Source organism: Miscanthus floridulus, chromosome 18 (genome assembly GCF_019320115.1).
Source record: "Miscanthus floridulus cultivar M001 chromosome 18, ASM1932011v1, whole genome shotgun sequence".
Classification (NCBI taxonomy): Eukaryota; Viridiplantae; Streptophyta; class Magnoliopsida; order Poales; family Poaceae; genus Miscanthus; species Miscanthus floridulus.
Window position 1 is genome coordinate 89747434 of NC_089597.1, and position 23017 is coordinate 89770450.

General features: G+C 46.3%; 1 pseudogene; it reads right to left on the reverse strand.

The window, feature by feature from the left end:
* Positions 1 to 18065: 18065 nt before the first annotated feature.
* Positions 18066 to 22283, reverse strand: LOC136521900 (L-type lectin-domain containing receptor kinase IX.1-like; annotated as a pseudogene).
* Between the last annotated feature and the right edge of the window lie 734 nt (positions 22284 to 23017).

Here is a 23017-nt window from a genome sequence, read left to right on the forward strand (position 1 = left end):
ATGATCTCCAAAAGCACCAGTTCTCCAGCAACTCCCGATGACTCCGTGATCCATCGACGTCCCTATCATGATTTGCAATGTAATGAAATGCAAGGGTATGATCAACTGACTACAATCGTGACTCGTATAAATACGCTCTATGTCTCTCAAGTGAACGAGCTAGTTCTAACGACGACCGTACTTAGGCTACATATCAATGTTGTCGCATAAGACGTTATTTCTCAACAATTCTTTTAGTTATATAAATCAACGTTGTTTCTTCATTCCTTCTATCTGATATACTATATTTGGATTAGGACCTCATTGTCTATCTAGCAACTAATTATTGCTCGAAATCTACTGTCGAATTTTTAGAGTCAACACTATTAACAATTTCCCACGGAAATTCCTACAAGTTTATCTTTTCGTAATATTAATTATCTCTAATTAATTATATGGCTTCCAAAAATATCATCGAACTATGTGAACAAAATATACTAATAGGTAGGTCCTGATTTTTGAGACTCAACAAAACTGGTTTGGCATTTTTATGATTTTTATTTGATTTAGTATGGATTTACAAACTTCAGCCATATTAGGTAAAATAGCAAGCTCAGCAGAAAAAGGAAAACCACCCACAGCTGTACAAGGCCCAGCGCGCCGCGGCCAACCGATCAGGTGGCCCAGCCAGGCGGAGCGCGCTGGCGGTCCAGCAGCGAGGAGCAGGGCAGTGGCCCAGGTGGGCGCACACAGAGCGGCCCAGCAACAGCGCTAACCGCGCTGGCGGTCTAGGCCCACAACACATGGCCCAAGCGCAAGCCGCAGCCTAGCCAGCGGCAGGCCGGCCCAGCAAGCAGGCCCAACGCGGTTAGGGCACGGTGACGACGACATATAAGCGAAACGACCCCTATGCTTATCTCGATTCGACCCTAGATCCATAATACTGTTCAAATGGGCCATGTATTTCGCAAAAACATCCCCGTATAGACTATTTCATTGGATTCTTACCCCTGCCTTCATCCGTCAATGTAGAGCGAGCACTAAAGACCAATCGCTGGCCACGGAAGTAAGCATCCAGGCGTGCGGCCGGCGGTCGCGGCCACGGCGTAGCAAGCACCACGGCACCAGCGGCCAAGGCGTGCTCACGCGCGGCTGAGGTGCACGCGCACGGGCGAGATGGTGATGATGCGGAGCGGACACACGGGACAGTAGCTGGGTGCTATGGCCGGACGGTGACGGGCGCAGCCATGGTGGCCGTGGAGCAGCGTGGTCGGTGCGGATAGGATGACGCGCTGCGGCTGCGAAGCTAGGATGGCGGCGGGATGCTATGGCCGGACGGCCCTGCGGTGGAGGCGGAGGGCAGCGCGGCGGAACAGCGGGGTTGGCACGGGATCGAGGGCGTGCGCAGATGGCGGCATGGTGCTGCGAAGCTCGGCGCGAGAGGTGCGCGGATGCGACCCAGGCGGTTGCTACGGTGGAACGGCCGTACCAGAGCGGCGCGGAGCTCTGGTGGAGAGGCACGGTGGAGGCAAGGTGCTGCTGCCCGGGCGTACCAAGGAGCAGCAGACCCGCGCAGAGCCAAGGCGGGCACGACGGCCACGCACGGCGGAGGAGAAGGAACGATGGCGAAATGGAGGCGCGCGGGGGCTCGGTGCTGGCGAAACCAGACTCCCAGGCACCGGCGAACCAGGCGTGCGGGAGAGGCCGGCACCGGTGCGGATAGCCAGCGAGGCACCGAGGCTTGGTGCGGACGGAAACGCGGTGCGGGTGCGGCACCGGACCACGCAACGGGACTAGCAGGCGCATGAGGGAGACGACACCTGGAAACCGCAGGCCCGGCGTGGACCCGAGGGCCACGGGCGTGCTCGCGCGCGGTTAGCAGCAGGGCTCGGTGCCCACGCGCGTTGCGGCCGAGCGACGGTGAGACGGCCATGGAACAACAGGGAGCACCGCCGCTGGAGGAGCTGCGCCGTGGAGTAGCCAAACCGGTGTGGGTCGGGCGGCTCGCGCGCTTGCCTGTAGTGGTCGGCGACGGAAGCGCGGCCACAGTGGGTGCTGCGTCTCCGGCCACGGAGATGGGGCGGTGGCGCGGGCTAGAGCGGGCGCTGTGCGGGGTCAGCAGCGGAAAGGGAAGGGCGGCACGGCACGGGAGCGCACGCGAGCAGCGCGAGAAGAGAAAGGGAGAAGGGGCGCGGACGCACGGAAGGGAGCCGAGTGCGGTGGGGAAAAAGGAGGAGCGGCCTTCACGGCCTGGAAGGCAAGGAGGTACCGCGGTAGAATGAGAGCATGGACGCGTCGGTGATTGCTGTGGCTGTGGCCCGAGACAGCGGAGCACAGAGACAACAGTGGCAGGGAGACGCAATCAAGCCAGAGAAACAGACACGACAGTGGCAGGCAGGACGCCCTGGCCAAACGTGGCCGGCAGGGAGAAGTCAACGTCCACAGTTGCGGCTACGGCGCATAGCAGAACAGTGACAAAGACCGAGGGACAGCGGAGGCAGGAAGCGCTACCGCGACAAGGCATTAATCTTGACGTGACCAAGGAGGCAGGCGGGTGTTCGGCAATGCAGTGCGTGTGTGCATATATATATATATATATACATATATATATACACACATGTGTGTGTGCAGGGCTGTGCAAATATTTCCAAAATTAAAGTTGTGCCTTCATATACATAACGTGCTCGAGTTATATTTTATTTTTGCTTATAGAAATTGTTTCCCGTGCCAAACAGTTAAAACTACTTATTCTACTTTTCTTGCTAGAATTGTCATTAGCACATTTACGCATTAAGTAAACCAACTTACAATACCTATTTTTATTTTCTCATCCACAAAGGTGGAATCACATACGATTCGTTTATCATCTCATGTGCATTTAAAATTCTAAAACTCGAGAACTTGGTGTGTTAATTTCTTTTAAGCCTTAATCTAGGTGCTAAGCGAGCTCGTAACACCGGGGGTGTTACATGATGGCAACAAAAGAATAGTGTTCCTATGAAACCTATGGATCGGTTGGAAGAGCAAAATTGATAAGAACAAGGCTAATGGGCCCGGGGTGGCTCTCGGGTCTCTGTCAGAAATTTGCCAGCAGCCTCTGGGGCTGGTACGAAGGAGAATTTTGGAATAAAACCGTTTCATCCCAAAATTGGGGGCATGTGTTGACACCAAAATTTAGGTCAGTATGTGGGACCCTTAGGTTTCAACATTTGTTAAGGAAAGCCAAAGTGTCTGCACAATTAGCTAGCCGAAACACTATCAGGATCGACTGAATTTCATGATATTGTCGTTTCAAGGAAGATGTCGGTGATCAGAAGCAGGAAAACACAGTGGACTCCATAGAAGGGAAAGATTGGAGTCCAAGTTATCTTAATCTAGAATGTTTGTCTTCTTTTCCAAGTTTTGTAACCGTTCTTGTTCAACCAGGACTCGTAGCCAAGCCTCGGGTATAAATATTGGACCCCGGCGATTGTAATAGACATCTCTCAACAATCAATCAAACTAGTACCTTTACTTTTTGGCTTACGCCACCCCTAGGAGTAGGAGTAGAGTAGATCTCGGCGAGTTCTTCGGGCAAGCAGGACTACATCGGTTCGACCGACCTTCGGTTTGTTTGTGAGTGCCATCATGACTTATACTTTGTTTATAAGTCTGCATTGGTCCGGCCGACCTCTCGTAAACTTTGTATAAGCTAGTTATCAACTTTTATCAGTAGTTGTAAGGCCGCATCGGTCCGACCGACCTCGTATAATTCCTGATACAAGTTACCCTTCGATTCTTATCAAAATTTGTAAGGCTACATCGGTCTGGCTGACCTCGTACAATTTTTGAAACAGATTAGTTATCGGTTAAATCTATTAAGATTAGTAGGGTTTCCTTGCTATTTTTAGTAGATTTGATAGTTATCGATCTTGTTATAATTAGTATTCTTACTATTTGTAACACCATCACCCTTTACCCAATTAAGATTGAAACGGACGGCTTTATATCTCATCAAACTATCATCTTGTTGCTTCATCTAGCTTAGATCTCACTTTGATGATGGTTTCCGCTAGATTAGTCGTTTTATTCCAATCTTGATCGAAGAGAGCATGTGGTCAAGGCGTGTTTGATCATAAGTAAGCTTGTTAGTCGATGAAATCTAGTCTAGAACTGCTATTATTGCTGCCATTGATCCGATCGACCTCCACTATTAGCATTATAGATCAGAAATTATCAATTAACAAGTTTGCTTAAGGTCAAACATAGCCTCTGATTGCATGCTATGTTTGCATAAGCTATTTTGCCGATTGCTCGTGCTTTCATGGTCATAACGTGCTTTCATGATCCCGTGAAGTGCGAATAGACTCGTATTCTTTGAAGGTTTAATCTGTTATCTTTATTATGGCCGCCATTGATCAGGTCGAACCCCACTATAAGAGATAATAGGTTAGATTTGATAGGTTTATGGATCTATTCATATTTAATGGTTGAGTGTTTGCATGTTATGAGTTTACTTTCACTGGAATCGGCTATTTTAGCCGATATCCTACTTATTGAGAATACACTGGCTATTCATATGTTTGTACTTATTTTTGTCATGGTCAAAAGCTAGTATGATTCTCAATTAATATAGATGCTTTCATGTTTACTCATCACACCCGTATATGCTCTCATGATCATCAGCTGTTAAGACCTATACATTTAAATATCCGGTAATTGTCGACATGCTTATTTTATTCGTTTTGCATCATGAACATGCTGGATATCGACTCTTTAGTCGATAGCCTTATTTCATCGGCTACTTAGCTGCATATTTGGAACTATCTGGAGCAACACCGGCATGTTCCTCTTAAATTACTGATCAATCTTTCTCCTTATCAATTACAGGGTCAAATTGACTGGCACGCCTCAGGTCACGACCATCTGATCCTGTGTTTTCGAAGTCCTGGGAGAGCTCAGGATCTGCTCCATGCGGTTTCTCATGGCTTGCTACGTGTGACAACGCAACCAACACGCTACACGTTTTTTGTGTCAACAGTTTGATCCAATGGTGACCAAGGAATTTGATGTGGATTGATGACGTGGCAATGCTTTGCCCCCTACTCCATCTCCCCCTATAAAAGGACCCCCTGACCTCCTCCAGAAGGCATCCATTGAGATCAATCTCTCATTTAGATCAAGACACACCATAAGAGAGAAATCTCCACAACACTCTCAAGATGTAGAAGTAGAATGGTTAAGTTGAGAGTTAGGGAGAGTTGAGCTATGCTCAAGTTCTGGAGAAATCTTCGACGGTCTAGTATAACTTTGTATCTTACCTTCGTAAGACTTATGCTTTAATATAGTTATCTTTTCTATTTTCTTTTATTTCTTTCATGTGTATGGTTAGAATAGTTAGCACACCGTAGCATGGGATCTCCGCTCGCATCAAGTGCTTTAGTTATCATATGTGACTAGAGTAGTAATCGATAGTGTAGATGTGGTGTCTAGACTATAGGTTACCTGAGTTTGCGCTCAATCCCACGGTTAGTTGTGGTAGGCCTAGAGGTGACAACTCTATCAGGCCTTTGTAATCCACCACATTCGGATTGGTGTTCGTAGAGCTTTAAGCAGCCTTCCCCCAACTATGCTTTCTCACCCCCTTGAGAGTTAGAAAGGCACTACTGCTCTAAAGTGTTATTGTGTGTGATCGCTATATCTACCCATGATTTAGTTATACCTTCTAGTGTAAACTAGAATAGAACCAAAGTAATAAAAAAAGTATTTAGGAACCTTGAACTCACCCGTTGTCCTCTCAATTTAGCTAGACTACTCATTTATTTTACCTTGGAATTCTCCTATGTGTGTGTCATTATTCATAACTCTTATCATTACCAACACTTACCTCACCTTAGTTTAGTCGGTATACTAGTTAGTAGATACATGATGGTGAACTATCAACTTCTTCAACCATTGTTTCTCTAAGGATAAATACGATACCTTGGAATACTCCTAGGTGAAAGCTACAGCGGTATCCATGCACTTGCAGATTTTTTTCTATGTGCGTTAACAAATACCAACAAGCTTTCTAGCGCTGTTGCCGGGGAAACAATTGGCGTAAAGATTTTGATATTGATCTTGATATCTACTAATCTAGTTATCACTAGCTTTTGTGGAATTACCCCTGTTTTGTTGAATTGTGGAATAGACAGGACAACAGACGCCGTTTCGACCTTCCGGTAAGTTTCCACAAGAAAAAAGAAGAAGAAAGAAATAATGAAGAACCCAGGGTGCCTGAATGTTCATGATCCATCAACACTGGAACCCTACCATCACACAGGTATTGTATAGATATATATATTTTTCTAACCATTTGTAGATTGGGAAAAAGGTCACCGTCACAAGAATTCAAATCTCATCCCATGTGATGAACAAAGACACAACACAACTCACAAATTCCTTTGTGAGTAATGGAAGGTATGATCAAGAAAGATGAGATAGTCTTGCTCATGGACTTTAAACTTGATGAGTAGTTATCTTTTAATTTTTGCATTCCATTGCATGTTTACTTTAAATAATCCATGTGGCAGAACCACCCGAATTATATGGCCCACATGCACCTATGATTGTCTTATAGACTTCTGACTATTGCACACGGGAGCCAGACAACTCCGGTAGTCTGTCGGGTGTCCTCGGGAAACCCGAATCATCCACTTTATCTTTCCAGGTAGGATTCATTACAGAAGACATTGTAGCATTATAATAGTTTACAAATGCACAATTATATTACATCGAAATAAACAGCGAAAGTCTTACAAACCATTAATTTAATTATTACAAACCATAAGTTTGAGCCATCTAGACAGTAGGGTAGCATGACAAGTACCACGTATTAACACACAAAAGGAGGTTCACCCTGTCCAAGGGTGCACAACAAACCTCTCTACCGCTGGTTCTCTTCCTCTAGAATCATCATACAGCAGGGGCAAAAGCCTAACAGTTGATGAGGCTCACCTGCAACAAGGGTTAACAAACCTTGAGTATAGAGGTACTCAACAAGACTTAACCGACGAAAAGGACAGACACCAAGGGTGTGCAGGCTTACAGGGAATCAAGGTAAGTCTGAAGGAAGAATGAAGATTAACTTTTGCATAAAAGGTTACTAATGATTGATCCTTACTTTCAATATTTAGCTCAAGTTAAATATTTATAAGCCTCCAATTTGCACCTGATCTAAATCAATCACTTCTTTAATCATCTCGTCTCATAAGTACCATTGTTCCCTTGATTAACTACAATGAGTGGTCGGAGGATTGAGTCTCCATAACCGAGGAGCAACGACGATTCAAACCGATTAAACCCAACTGGGGATTCCCAACCACACGACATATGCAGGTTTCGGACCTACATATATCAATTTTCACTCAGATCCTCCAAAATGTGAATGGGTTCATGCCACCCAAGAGCACAATACTCCACCGTCCTACATCACCCCGAATGTTTCTGTAGGGTGGGTACACGCTACTCTTGCCATCTCTCCACTCCCAGTGCGTGGTTGTCCTTTCATATAATGGAATTGTCGAGATATCAGGCTTACCGAAGTATGTGACCGGTACTACAAAGTCTCGACCATAACAGGCCTATAACGAATGGTCCTTAACCGACATAGGCGGGGCACTACGTCAAGGCTCCATCTTGACGCAAGCAAAGAGTCCGTCCAGTCTCAAATTAAATTCATAATCATCATTAAATCTCAGGGCCTTCCCTGAGTATAGTATCATTGCAATACAAACTTATTACTCAACTCATATCAACTAAGCATGGCTAAGCATCATTAACCTACCATTACTACTAGGATAACAAGGGTGAGTATTGAAGTATTAAGAAGCCATGCAACAGTTGGTATTCAACCCATTCCTATTTTATTTAATGCACAAAGCATAAGACTTAAGTGAATAACATTTGTAAAACACAAGGGAAGGGTTTTATGCTCTGGGGCTTGCCTACGATGGTGGGGTTGACAGTATCCTTAGAAGTACCACAGATATCAAATCCAACTCCCACTGACTGAAAACCCTCCTCTAGAACTTGCTCAACAAAAGGATCACCACTCTCGTTCACTAAATGTAAGTAAAGATGCATGTACTTAGCATGATGGACGAAGGATGCAACATGGATTAAGATGATCAAACAAGATTAATTAACTTGAGTACAACTTTCCTTCGTGGTATAATTAGGTTAATTACACAAAGCAATTATATTATTATTATTAATAAATTGATTATGAGCACAACAACAATGTAATTGAGTTGCCATGGAATAGCAGGGGTTTTGTTTTCCAAGGTCTACAATCAAAGTATAAAATACACCAAAGTCATTTAAGTATTTATCTAAATCATTTAAGTACTTATTTAATTAATAAAAAGGCATTTAAACACACTTGAATCAAGTGGACAATTTATTTTCATCAAAACAGTGCCAAACTTTTTGTGAAGACTAGTTTAAGCATGCAAAGTATACATGTCGGTGCGAAAAGTGACCAACAAGTAAATATTTGTAGTTTTACCGCGCGTTGTGATCGAATCTGGCCTAGCACTCAATGACACAGGATTTATACTGGTTCAGGCAATGGGCCCTATGTCCAGTTGAGGTCAGTCGATGACTTTATTCCTGAGCCCAGGTGCTCGAAGTTTGCTATGGGGTTACAAACGAATAGGAATGAGAAGTGGGGTGTTAGAGGCTCGGTCGGACTCTAAACCAATTGGCCAAGAGTGATGGGGGCTCTAACGTATGCTAAGTATTGGAGAGTATGCTCTGTGTGTCTCTAGAGCTTGTTGAGCTATTGTGTTCTTGAGTCGTCGAGAGAGTCTTCCAGAGAGAAGAAGCCAGCCTCTCTTTTTAGGAGAGAGCGCATCCCCTTTTATAGTTGAAAGGGATGGCCTTACAAGTCAGAGATAAAGAGAGAAAATGTATACATGTGTTGCCTAGTCTTGTTGCTCATGCCATCGGGTACGAGATGGTTGCCAGCGCCCACAATATTGTTTATGCCCAGACGCGGCTGGCAGGCTCTACCGTGTTCGCCTGGTATGGCAAACATCAGCGTCCACAATACTATTTATGGTCTGACGCGTCTGGAAGGTTGTATAGTGTCTATCTGTCATGACCTGAAGGCACCATCTTGCAGGTGCGCAGGGTACGGTCCTCGATATTACGGTTGACTTGAGCATCTTACCTTATCTGCTCCGCCTGCTCCACACCGAGCGGGCGTCCCCAGTCGGTCGTTCCCAGTTGTCCCCGACCGTGTTGGTCGGGAAAGAGCAGTGAGCAAAGGTCTGGCGTATCCTTGGTCAGAGAAAGAGGTCGGGTGAGGTGGAGCCCGCGACCTAGAGGTCGGGCAAGGCGGAGCCCGCAACCCAGAGGTCGGGCGAGTGCCGGGCCTACCCCCTTAGATCGGAGGTGCCGGTCGGGGACCGGATCATGGTCTCGGCCTATTATTGTGTATCTAGGCCAGCCTAGGTGTGTGTTGTCGTTGCGTCGCCTGCTGGGCTGAGTTTTGTAGGAAAGCGGTCCATTAGGGACCCCAGGTTTATGAACCCGACAATACACAAAAAGTTTCATAAATAAAGTATAAATATTTCAGCCTACAAAATCATACAAGGTCCATTTTATCATTAAAAGGTATAATTTTTAAGCATAGCAAAACTACTGATTTTGCCTAACTCTTATTTTTCCCTTATAGAGCACATCATAACAAAGCTAAACAAAAAATTTCACATTTTTGTCACCTCTAATTATTTAGTTATGAATCAATCAAGATTCAGCACATTTTAATAATTTCTGAAAAACGAAAAAGGATAAAATCCTTTTCTCACCCGCCTGTCTCTCACTCCAGCCACTGATAGCTGAGTGAAAGGTCGTAATATGGCTAGAGGTGGGTGAATAGCCTATTTGAAAATCTATAAACCAACTAGAGCAATTTGATTAGTATAACAAATAGCGAAAAGCAAACTTGCTCTAGCTCTACAAGGGTTGCAAGCCACCTATCCAACAATTCTAGATACTATGATTACTAGACACACAATTTACTAAGTCACTACTCACTAAGAGCTCTCACACTAGCTACACTAAAGAGCTCCACTAGATGAACTTAAGCTACAAAACAAGCTCTCAATTCTAGTTACACTAAAGAGCTGCTACAACTAGTTTGCAGAAATGTAAATGAGTAAGTAAGGTGATTATACCGTCGCATAGAGGAGTGAACCAATCACAAGATGAATACTAACTCAATCACCAGGAGAATACCAAAGGGCAAGAGACAACCAATTTTTATCCCGAGGTTCACGTGCTTGTCGGCACACTAGTCCCCGTTGTGTCGACCAACACTTGGTGGTTCGGCGGCTAAGAGGTGTTGCATGAACCTCGTCCACACAATTGGACACTTCAGGAACCTACCCACAAGTGAGGTAACTCAATGACACGAGCAATCCACAAGAGTTACCTTTTGGCGCTTCACGGGAAGGCACAAGACCCCTCACAATCCCCGGGAGATGGCCATGAACAATCACCAACTCATGTCAATCCTCCTCCACTGCTCCAAGCCATCTAGGTGACGGCAACCACCAAGAGCAACAAGTGAATCCCGTAGCGAAACACAAACACCAAGTGCCTCTAGGTGCAATCACTCAAGCAATGCACTTGGATTCTCTCCCAATCTCACAAAGATGATGAATCAATGATGAAGATGAGTGGGAAGGCTTTGGCCAAGCTCACAAGGTTGCTATGTTAATGCAAATGGCCAAGAGAGTGAGCTTGAGCAAGCCATCGGGCTTAAATAGAAGCCCCCACAAAATAGAGCCGTTGGCTCCACAGTCCACTGAAAAAATCAGGGCGACCGGACGCGCCGGTCAGATCGACCAGATGCAGGACCCTAGTGTCCGGTCGCATGATGCACGCCATGTGGCCCCTGCTTTAAATGCTGATTGTCTGATCTCAACGGTCATCAGTGCACTTAAGTTGTGACCGGACGCTCTATAGTGTAGGACCGGACATAATACCCCAGCGTTCGGTCACTTCTAGTAAGGTTCCAGTCACGACCGGACGCATCCGGTCAAGCCCGACCAGACTCACCCAACGTTTGGTCACTCATGGTCTTCTCTATGCGCTGCCACATCAGTAGGACCGGATGTTGAACAGTGTTCAGCCAGAGTCCGATCGCCTGCATCCGGTCAGGAGACCGAGGGTGGCCTTCATTGCGCGCCACTGACCGGACGCAGGACCTAGCGTCCGGTCACTACGTGACCAGCGTCCGATGCACTCTGTGAAACCCTGTCTTTTCTATACACTCCACCAGTGAAGTTTCGAACCCTTGCTCCCAAGTGCTAAGACACAATGCATATTTTCACAAATGTTTTCAAGGGTGTTAGCACTCCACTATATCCTAAATGCATATGCAATGAGTTAGAGCATCTAGTGGCACTTTGATAATCGCATTTCGATATGAGTTTCACCTCTCTTAATAGTATGGCTATGAATCCTAAATGTGATCACACTCTCTAAGTGTCTCGATCACTAAACCGAAAAGCTCCTAACAATTTCACCTTTGCCTTGAGATTTTTGTTTTTCTTTCATCTTTTCCAAGTCCAAGCATTTGATCATCACCATCATCATGTCATGATCTTCATTTGCTTCACTACTTGAAATGTGCCACCTATCTCATAATCACTTTGATAAACTAGGTTAGCACTTAGGGTTTCATCAATTCACCAAAACCAAACTAGAGCTTTCAAACATCCAGACAAAACACTTGCAACATATGTGTGAAACATATGGAACATCTAGATAAACACACTTGCAACATACGTTTGAAAAATAGATGAAACATTTGGAACAAACGCTTGCAACATACGTGTACAACCATTGCAACATATGAAACATCCCGATCTACTTTTACAACATCCATATGAAACACTTGCAACATACCTCTGAAATATCTAAAACACCCAAAACATACGCTTGCAACATTCGGTTCCAAGCGCAACATCAAATTGCTGCTTGGACGGTTGGGGGCTCGGCGTAGGGCCGGCCACGCATACCAGCAGCACGCTGCAGGCGGCACCAGCGGCGGTGATATGTCAGTAGATATCCTCCCCGACGAACATGTGTAGGAGATGGAGGGAGGTGAGGTGGATGCGGAGGTAGCGTGGCTGGCTGTGTGGAGGGCCACTAGGGATGGCTCATGTGGCAGAACCGCCCAAAATAGCACGCTTTTGGAGGCGCTCGTCTGCCACCAGACTCTAAGCACCCCAAAAGCTGGCTACATCGGACGGTTCCATCGAACACACCCCAAGGGAGAACTCGAGCAATCCACGTTTTTCATCTAGGATCCAATAATGAGTACGAGCTTACAATACTTAGTCAATTTCATACAACAAGAGTTATTGGAAATTATTTGTTACAATACCAGAGTTTAGAGTGCGATAATTAAACAGCGGAATGAAAATAAACATCTAGCGGAAACGATATAAGGATCCATCTGTGTCCACCAGAAGAATCCTCCACACAACAACTATTTCTCAAGTTGTACCTACAACAGGAGTAAATAAACCCTGAGTATACAATATACTCGGAAGACTTACCCGACTAGTGGGAATAATTTCCTGACTCCAAAGGATATGATAAGCTGTATGGTTTGCTAGGCTTCCTTTTTGCAAAAAGAATTACTAGTAATGAATCCTTATGTATGTGTTTTATTAGCAGTCATGATTAGTTCATTAGCTGACCATTCTATGTAAGCACATGTTCTACTTTCAAGCAAGAGTTGAGCAACCAGATCCATTTCACAATCTTTCATCTTCTAGTTCTTACTACGGTGCTAGATCATAGACAAGTCGTACCGTATCACACGGCGATTCGCGAATCAATATATCCCAGCTAGGTACCCTGAAACACATGCCTCGCTTGTACCCTAGGCACAAGTAAGACCAACTCACCACTCTCCTATCAAGGGGTCTAGGTCCCCATCCAAACTTGGACTCTAAGCCCCCACTCTTGAGTCCCAAACTCAGTGTGGTGCTTAGACCTCCACCATCCCTACCTCCAATCAGTCGGTCCAGAAAGAGCTGGAACCCACGATAAGAGAGCAACGAGCCTTCCCGCTCCCATAAGCACGTATGTGCTCAGGATATTAAGTCTGTGACCTAACTAGAATCCACAGCAATGAACGGTCCTTAACTGACACGGACAGGGAAATAGTGTAACCAAGCTATGCCCTGTTGGCCATGGGACAAAACCTATTACACCCACCAATACCCGTACCATATCCCTGCTTGGTCTCCATTTCCTTTCACCATTTTATCATGAGAGTAATAATAATAACCACCTATTGTGAGTAATGGCAGGTTACTCACGCTATCGATAGTCCAAGCATAGCAGCTACTTGACCAATGCTAGTAGGACTCATAGGTAGGTTATCTATGCATGTAGTTTCAATATAAATCCTATAACATAAATGCACATCACATATATATATCCAGTGATTATTCAAAATAAGGGTTATGCACCAGGGCTTGCCTTGGGTAGGCGGGGTGTCAGCAAAGTCAGTCATTGGTGGCTCTAGGGCTCCCTCCTATACAAGAACCTCCTCCTCATACTCCTCGATCACCTCCTAGTACTCCTGCTCGCCCATGGTCACAAACTCCACCAACTCGTTCTCTACATGCATGCAATGATGATGCAACACTTAGTATTACGACAATAGTAACTCTTAAAATAATAATACATCTACCAAGCTACTAAGCTAACTCTAATGACTAAGATGCTAAGCTACCCATCCTTTCCACTAAATAGGTATGAAACATTCTAGTATTATCTTAGCAACAAAATGCATTTCTTCTCTTATTAACGATTTAATGTATATTAAAACAAGGAGCACTTAACTACCCTATTTCTCGGTCTATTCTAGGGCCACAAAAATTACAGTGAGCACATAATAATACAATGAACCTACTATAAAAATTTCATGAACAAAACTATTACCAATTTGCCACAAAAATTTCTACAAATATTAACCTAAATAATGTTAAACACTCTCAAATGATTTAATAAGCCTTAGCATCAACTCAGACCTGCATAATCTAGTCATACCATCAGATAGACAACATTTTTAGGAACTCAACAAAATTTATTTCACAATTTTTGGACACCTGTGCGAATTGATATTAATTTTCAAAGTTTAGCTTAGAAATTAAAACATAAAGCTATTTCTAATTTCTTAAGAAAAGGAAAAACGAATTCACCAGCGCGGCCCACAACCACGCGTACTCGGCCCACTTGCGCGCAGTGCGCGCGCACGCATGGCCCGCAGGCGCGGCCCACGCACACAAGCCAGCCCGCGGCGGGAGACAGCACGCGCGCTGGCGCTTTTGCAGTGACGCCCCTACGCTACCTAGTATTCACACGGCATTGTTCGCACTATTCCTATAAACAGCAACTTTGCAAGAACACCCTCACAATCTCCCTCCTTTACAATGATATGGTCCTCGACCATCCCTACGCGCGCCGGGGCGGCGAGTGGTGGCACTAGCGCTTGTGTCGGCCACACGAGACTCACGCTGACCTATCTACGAGGCCTACACTCACCTAGGGTTTGACGCAAAGCGATGGGTGGCGGCTGCATGAACTAAGACGTAGTAGAAGGGCCTCTCCATGACGGCGGGCACCCTGCGGCAATGGCGACAACGTTCCAGTGAGCCACAGTGTTAACAAGGCAATAGGGATAGCGGGTGAGCAACAGGGACTCAACACTAACCTAGCGGAGGTGATGGCTCGGCCAGAGATGCCCTGAGCGAGCCTAATCGTGTGCACGCGGCGAGCTTGACGGTGAACCACAGCGACACAGCCATGCCATCGGCGAGGAGGCAACGGTAGAGGTGCGGCTTAGGTGCGCACGATGAGGAGGGGTTCTAGACAGGGCTAGTGGTGCCGCTAATTCGGCTCGAGACGTTGAGGAGGGGGCTGGCCACGGTGAGGGCGATGATGGGTCTTAACGGCGCGGTGGCGGGGCGAAGCTCCAAATTGGAGCTTGGCCTTGCACGGTTCAAGTCTGGGTGGGGGCGGGCAGCGAGAGGACGTGAGAGCATAGGTGCAGGCACGTTGAATTGATGGGGGATGGCTTCTCGCTTGCAGGCAGGATGGCGCGGCTCGGCGGCGGCAGCAAAGAAGAGGACAGGGGAGGGGCGGGAGATGGTGGGGACACAGTCAAGGCTCAGTCTATGCTTGCTTGGCGGGACGCGGTTGACGCGACCAGAGCGACCACGGCCGGCACTAGCCGATGACACGCGCTCGAGGTCGGCGTGGCCCACGCGCCGTAGTGCCATAAATGGCATGGCGACGGCGGTTCGGCCTCGTGCGTGCAGCGTCCAGGAGGGCCAGTGGGGCAGCGCAGTGATGCGATGGCAGCGGCAGCGGCGTTGTCATGGCACGGCACGGAGGGCAGCAGCAACGTGTGGCAACAGCAGCAGGCGGGGGCAGCGTGATGGGCCAAGTCGGGCAGCCACAGCTCCGCGCAGCGGCAGGCCGAGGTGTCTAGAGATGCGGCCAGAGCGCGGCCACGCGCGCTCTTGCACGCACCGAGCACCACGACGTCAAGGCCGCTCGGCATGGTGATCCCGTCCAGCCGGGGAAAACAGCCCGAGAACACGCTTTGCACGGATTTTAAAGCGTTCAAAACAACTACACAGTTGATCCAATCCCCAAACCACCTTCACTACTCTAAAGAGGGCACCTTAGGCTATCAACAAGAGCTAAAGAACAACACCACTCCTAAACTCAATTTTTACAGAATAAATTACCAAACATAGCTTTGTCAATCTGTTTTTAGACTTAAGAAATTGACTAAGTCTTGAGTTGGATTTGCTTCAAATTCAATTTCCAAGCTATTAGAAATGTTAGCTAGCGTTATTATCTTGTTAAACCAAAAGTTGCACTATCTTCTACAAAATGTGTACTTCAAACTTTATTAAGGTGTCACATATATGTTTTATAGCGTTTTTGTTCAATAAAAATTAGTTAACATCTCTACTTGCTAACTTTATAAATCGTGAACTAACTTTTTGTTTTACGTTTCTACGACTCGTTTAAATTACAATGCTTTACCTATCCATCACACCACATGTAATATCACTTAAGTATGATGCTCATGACATATTTTAGCAAGTGATTCACTGTGTAACACCGAGGGTGTTACAGCTCACCACGGTTCCTGTCCTATGGCCGCCACGGGGGCAACACTAGCGCCCGGAGATCTGGCCCAAAGGACACATCCGGATGTAGGTCAGGGTAATCCGATTCGACGAACAGAAGCTGTCGCGCCCGTGTCCCCATCCACGGCCTATCATCTCCACGCTCCCATCCGCCACCGCGCCTTCTTCGCATCCCTAGACAACTACTCCTCCGTCAAGGTCCGCACCAAGTCCCGTCGCGTCCCCATCTACCAGCCAACGACGCCATTGCAACATGTGCAACACCTGATCTACTTTTAAAACATCCAAATAAAACATTTGTAACATACGTATGAAGACAGATGAAATAGTTAAAACATGCATCTGAAACACTTGCAAAAATACCTAAAAACACTTGAAAAGCCATTGCAAAACATATGCAACATCTAGATAAAACACTTTCAACATTTGTGTGAAACATATGCAACATCCAAATAAACACACTTAAAACATACATTTGAAAAACAGATGAAAGATTTGGAGCGGACGCATACAACATATGTGTATAGGCACTGCCATAAATGCAACATCATGATTTATTTTTGCAACATCCATATGAAACACTAGCAACATACCTCTGAAACATCTGAAACATATGCTTGCAACATGTCAGGCGTGACACTGGCGCGATGACCACCATGTCAGGCGCGTTGAGGAACTCAATAACCGCCTCGATAGGCAGATCGGGGTTGGGAGGCGGCGGAGCGAAGAGCACCACAGGCTTGGCTGTCGTGAGCTTCATCCGCACGAGCACCAGGGCACGAGGAGCCTCAAGGCGGGGCGCGAAGTAAGACACGGCCATGATGCCCTCGCCATCTCTAGCAATAGGAGGAGGTGATGAAGAGGACGCCGGTGTCGGCACCTGGCGATGAGGGTGGGGACAGGTGGGAGGTGCGACTCCAGTGGCGGAGCCTGACATTGCGAAGGTAGGCAAGGGCCCCGGGGGAAGTAAGTGGAGTTGGTTGCCCCTGGCACCGACAGAATGGGAGCAGGAGCTGCGGGTGGCTGTCGTGTGGGAGTGAGGATTTTTTTAGAGAGATGGGGCCAGTCGGCTACACAGGCTGTGGGAGGTGAGTCCGGACAAGACGGACACCCGTGGCTGAGAATTTTCGTATATTTAAAGGATGGGGATACCTACACCGGTTAGGAGGCAAAACTCTTACAAATAAGTGTCAAATTATTGTAACGCTAGGATTCTCCGGTTTGATGAGCTGAATAATATCAATTGTCATAATTTTTTGCATGTAAATTCAAATTGGTTGATTCAGAGATGAATTTTAGTTCTCTCACCAAGAGCTATGCACTATGGAATCAAGAAGTACAGTATGGAATTTTACTCCATATCCAAAACCCAACCCTCTCATTTTCCCGAAATGACCGATGCTACAAAATTTAGTTGCCACTATATTGAGCCGTATGCACCGGTCGGTTTAGCCCAAAAGTTTAAGTTGTTAGAAAAAGATGACATTTCCATTATACTTTGAGTCTTTCAAATGTGGAAATATGAGTCTGCCTCAGGCCTCAAAAGTGGAAATATGAGTCGACTGTGACTATTTTATTTAATTATGATGTTAGGATTTAAACTCAAGAGCATGATTTTGATACCATATTGAGTTGGATTAACCGATCAATTCATCCCAAAAGTTTGAAGACGAGTTGAGACTAGCAGAGGACATACAATGGGTGGGTGGTGTGAAAAAAAAGATCCTACCTATTGTGATACCATATTGAGTTGTATGCACTCGTCTGTTCAACCTAAAAAAAACTTATCTCACATTATATCGTAGACTAGAGTACCTTAACTGATGGCTAGCTGCAAGCACAAAAACGAGGCAACATGATAAGACGACGGACAATATATAGACCTATACAAAGTCAGACAAGCTACGAAGAATAGAGTGTCCTGTCCGAGAGTCCACCGCTTGAACGAGTGCTCGGCCGGTCCGAGATACGACCGGGTGATGAGGTGGGTTCTCGTACACTGCCTCTTGCTGTATTCCTTGTGTTGGAAGTGACAAAAGAGCGTGTCCCTTGGGTGCCACTCTTCACTGACGAGCCCGAGGAGTGCGCCGTCCAATCACTAGTCGACGAGTAGCCTGCAGGAGTGTTTTCACTCACGGATGAAGATGTGGTGCTCGACCGGTAACCTCTAGAAACAGGTGGTCTGTACGTCGCCACGGGCATCTCTAGCGGGAGCTCCGGCAAAGAAGCCTCAAACTGCAGCACGTTCATAGCCTGCCGGATGGAAGCCCTGGACTCGCGGTCTGGATGCATGCACCACAGCCCCACGACCAGCGTCCGCTCCATCTCCAGCACGTCGAACTCGGCCGGCAGTCGTGCAGCCGCGCGTCCGCGGCGTCGAGGAGCTCGCCTCTCCCGTACATGTCCCAGACCCAGTGCACGAGCAACACCTTGTCCTCGTCGTCCTGCGGGACGACGGGCTTCCTACCGCAGGCGATCTCGAGGAGGACGACGCCGAAGCTGTAGACATCGGACTGGGCGCTCGCGCGGCTGGTCACCACGCACTCCGGGTCTATGTACCCCTTGGTGCCGGCGAGCATCGTGGTGTGCGTGGCGTGGCTGTGGTTGACGAGGCGGGCGAGGCCGAAGTCGCCGAGCTTGGCGTTGAACGACGAGTCCAGCATCACGTTGCTCGGCTTGATGTCCCGGTGCACCACGCACTGCTCCCACTCCTGGTGAAGGTACAGGAGAGCAGAGCCCATGCCAAGAATGATGTTGTACCTGACGCCACTTTGAAGTTTTAAAAAACTAGTAATACCATCAATTGAACAGACCAATTCATTTTTTTTTTTTTTTTGCGAATTAGACCAATTCATTTGACTGATAATGTTCATACCTGACTGGCCATGTTAGAATGTCACTCGTGCTGTAGAGATGGTCGTCGAGGCTGCCGTTCGTCATGAGCTCGTACACGAGCAGGAGCTCGTCGGCCTCGTGGCACCACCCAACAAGCTGCACAAGGTTGCGATGCCTGAGACGGCCTATGATGGTCACCTCGGAGATGTACTCCTTCCTCCCTTGCCTCGACGTCTTGGAGACCCTCTTGATGGCTACATGGAGCCCCTGGTCCTGCAGGTACCCTCGGTAGACTGATCCGAAACCGCCCTCACCGAGCTTCTCGTCGTCAGAGAATCCGTGTGTTGCCTGTGACAATTGGCTGTAGGTGAATCTCCGAGGCCCTGTCCCCTTCTCAAACTCATCGTTCATGTCTTCGTCGAGAGGAATCTTTGTGCCTTCTGGTGCCTCTTGTATTTGTTTCGCACTCTGTCTTTTTAGGTATCTGCGATAGCCGAGGCACACCGCAACGACAAGCAGTAGTACAACGATCCCGATGGGTACCAGTCCGGCTATTAGGCTTATGTTTTTCGTCTTTGTAGTTTTGTTTTCTGTCATTTACAAGCACATTAAATTAGATGCCTAAAGTTCAAATAGTACTGTAGTACATAACCACAAACTCAACTGCAGATCCTACAAAAAAATTGCATATCATTCACTGATGACTAACGTAATCACATAACCACGAAGTCCAATTGGGCCCCCGAAATTGTCGCTGAATTTAGAAAACACCTCAAACTCGAAGACCAGAAAACGTACCTCCATAATTCAAAATCAGATAAAAACCTCTCTAAAATAGTTTAGAGTGGTTTCCATGGCGTGGTTTTGGCTAATGTAGCATGTGGATACCACATTTCTTTGGTTTGAGCATTTCGGCTCCTAAATGATATCAAATCAAAATATTTTCAACTACAAAGTTTTAGATTTCCTTCAAGAACTTCTAATTTGGAATAGAGCGTCTCCACCAAGGTCAGATTGAAAAAATCAAAATTTTGAATTTTATAATCAAAGAACTTTGTACCTCTAAACAAATATTTGGACCTCTAAACAAATAAAAAAGTTTATAACTACAAAGTTATAGATGACATTGAGGTCTATAACTTTAGTATATACCTTGTCAATGTACGAGATAATTTGAAAATTCAAACAAAATGGATTTTCAAATCTGAGAAATTAAAATAAATATTTGGTGCTCTAAATGATCTCACAAGAATGTTGTCAACTACAAAGTTGTATATGCCATTTAGAGCTACAAATTTGGTGTATATCAATATCATGCATGTCAACATCCAAGGTTGATTAAAAAATTCAAAAGTTTTGAATTTCAAAATCTGGGACCTTAAAACAAATATTTGGGGCCTCTAAACAATCTCGGATAAAAGAACTTGTCGACAACATAATTGTAGATCACATTAATTAGATGTACAGTTTTGGTATAGACCGTGCCAACATCCTAGGTTGTTTCAAAAAATAAAAAATTTAAAATTTAAAATATGTAATTTAAAATAGATATTTGATCATCTAAAAGATATCAAATAGAAAGGTTATCAACTACAAGGTTGTAGATCGCATTGATCTCTATAATTTTGATATAAAATTTATATTCAACTGACTTCATATGAAAAAATTATGGTTTTTTTACATAAAAGACATAGAGTGGCCATTTAACACGTGGGCTCCGCCGCCACATCATAAAATCATCGAGAAACCACTTTGAAATGGTCAAGTAGAGTATTATATCCATATTTGAAAGTCGGGGTGTATATGTTGTTTGGTATTAAGTTTTTCTTTTAATTTAGTCAAGGGGTAAATCGGACTTTACTCAAAAATTGATGGACACGCTAACATACTCCCACCATACTATAAATAAATTATAAGATGTTTGTTTTTTTGATACATTGTTTTTCTATATATATCTAGACATAATATATCTAATAATAAGTGCATAACAAAAACTATGGATCTAGATAAAACGTCTTACAATTTGAAATCGAGGAAATAGTAAATTTGATTTGATGCATATCCACTAAAAGTTTTGTAGACGCTTATGAAAATTGCACATTATTCACTGAAACATACAGGTTTGTCGAGAGATTTTGCATAGAACGCATGTACATTTTGGTGATAATAAAATTTGTTCCCAGATTATGAATTTGATTTCAGAAAAGCAGTACATTATGTTCGTAGACCACGTAAGATCCAACTACTGACCAATGTGAAACGGTAAATAAAGATAGTCACGATGAAGAAGTTTCCTTTTTTTTCTATAGGCAGGGAAGACACTTACCGGTCTTGTTGACGACGGCGAGGCTGGTGAGAGTGGACTCGAACGACCAAGAAAGAATCTGGTGGCGTTCGATGAAATCCCCGGTGGCTCCCGAGAACCCGACCGCCGCGTACGCCGGCAGCCCGGCGTCCTTGAAGTCGACGATCGCGCTGACGTTGTAGAGGCCCAGCTCCGGCAGATCGTCGAAGCGAAGGGTCACTGACAGCGTGCTCATGTCGGTTTCGTATCTGACCCACGCCGACATGGTCCCGTTGAAGCTCCCGTCCGGCAGCGCCATGTACGCGCGCGACGTGATGCTGTTGACGTCCACGCCAAGATGGTTCACGGTGTTGTTGGGGTCCCAGTAGTTTCCTGAACGCGTCGAACTCCACGGCGACGGTCGGCGGGAAGACGGCGTTGGCCGTGTTGTTGGGGTTGGGGTTGTTGAAGAGACCGAGGAAGCCGCCTGGGGAGTCCCCCGGCAGGTTTGGCGGCCACGGCCCGACGTAGAACGCCATGCCGTCGGCCTGCACTGCGCAGCAAGTCTCACATCTAACGAGAGCTGGTGAGAACATCGAGAAAGCTTAATTAGAAGTTCTTGGATAGTTAAGTTGCCTGGTTGGTGCTGTTGTGCGGCTTGATAGCGAGGGTGAAGTTGGAGGTGAAGCTGGCGACGTTGCCGGTGTCGTCCCAGAGCTGCAACGGCTGCCCGTACGCCACACGGCCGGTGCTCCAGATCGTGTCGTTCGTCAGGTCGATCCGATCGCTGCCAGGAGTGGCGTCAGACATGTACTTGATGTTAGCGCTGTTGAGGACGCCGGGGATGGAGAAGTTGTAGTCGAAGCTAAGCGAGGTGACATGGGCAACACAGACACAGAGCAGGTAGGCGAGGCTGAGGAGGAGAGGAGGGCTCTTGGAACCCATAACCATGGCCATGGCAGGTGGCTGGCTCTACAGCTCTTTGTGCAAGTATATGGTCACAGATATATCTATGGCCCACGCGCCGTAGTGCCATAAATGGCATGGCGACGGCGGTTCGGCCTCGTGCGTGCAGCGTCCAGGAGGGCCAGTGGGGCAGCGCAGTGATTGCGATGGCAGCGGCAGCGGCGTTGTCATGGCACGGCACGGAGGGCAGCAGCAACGTGTGGCAACAGCAGCAGGCGGGGGCAGCGTGATGGGCCAAGTCGGGCAGCCACAGCTCCGCGCAGCGGCAGGCCGAGGTGTCTAGATATGCGGCACAGAGCGCGGCCACGCGCGCTCTTGCACGCACCGAGCACCACGACGTCAAGGCCGCTCGGCATGGTGATCCCGTCCAGCCGGGGAAAACAGCCCGAGAACACGCTTTGCACGGATTTTAAAGCGTTCAAAACAACTACACAGTTGATCCAATCCCCAAACCACCTTCACTACTCTAAAGAGGGCACCTTAGGCTATCAACAAGAGCTAAAGAACAACACCACTCCTAAACTCAATTTTTACAGAATAAATTACCAAACATAGCTTTGTCAATCTGTTTTTAGACTTAAGAAATTGACTAAGTCTTGAGTTGGATTTGCTTCAAATTCAATTTCCAAGCTATTAGAAATGTTAGCTAGCGTTATTATCTTGTTAACCAAAAGTTGCACTATCTTCTACCAAAATGTGTACTTCAAACTTTATTAAGGTGTCACATATATGT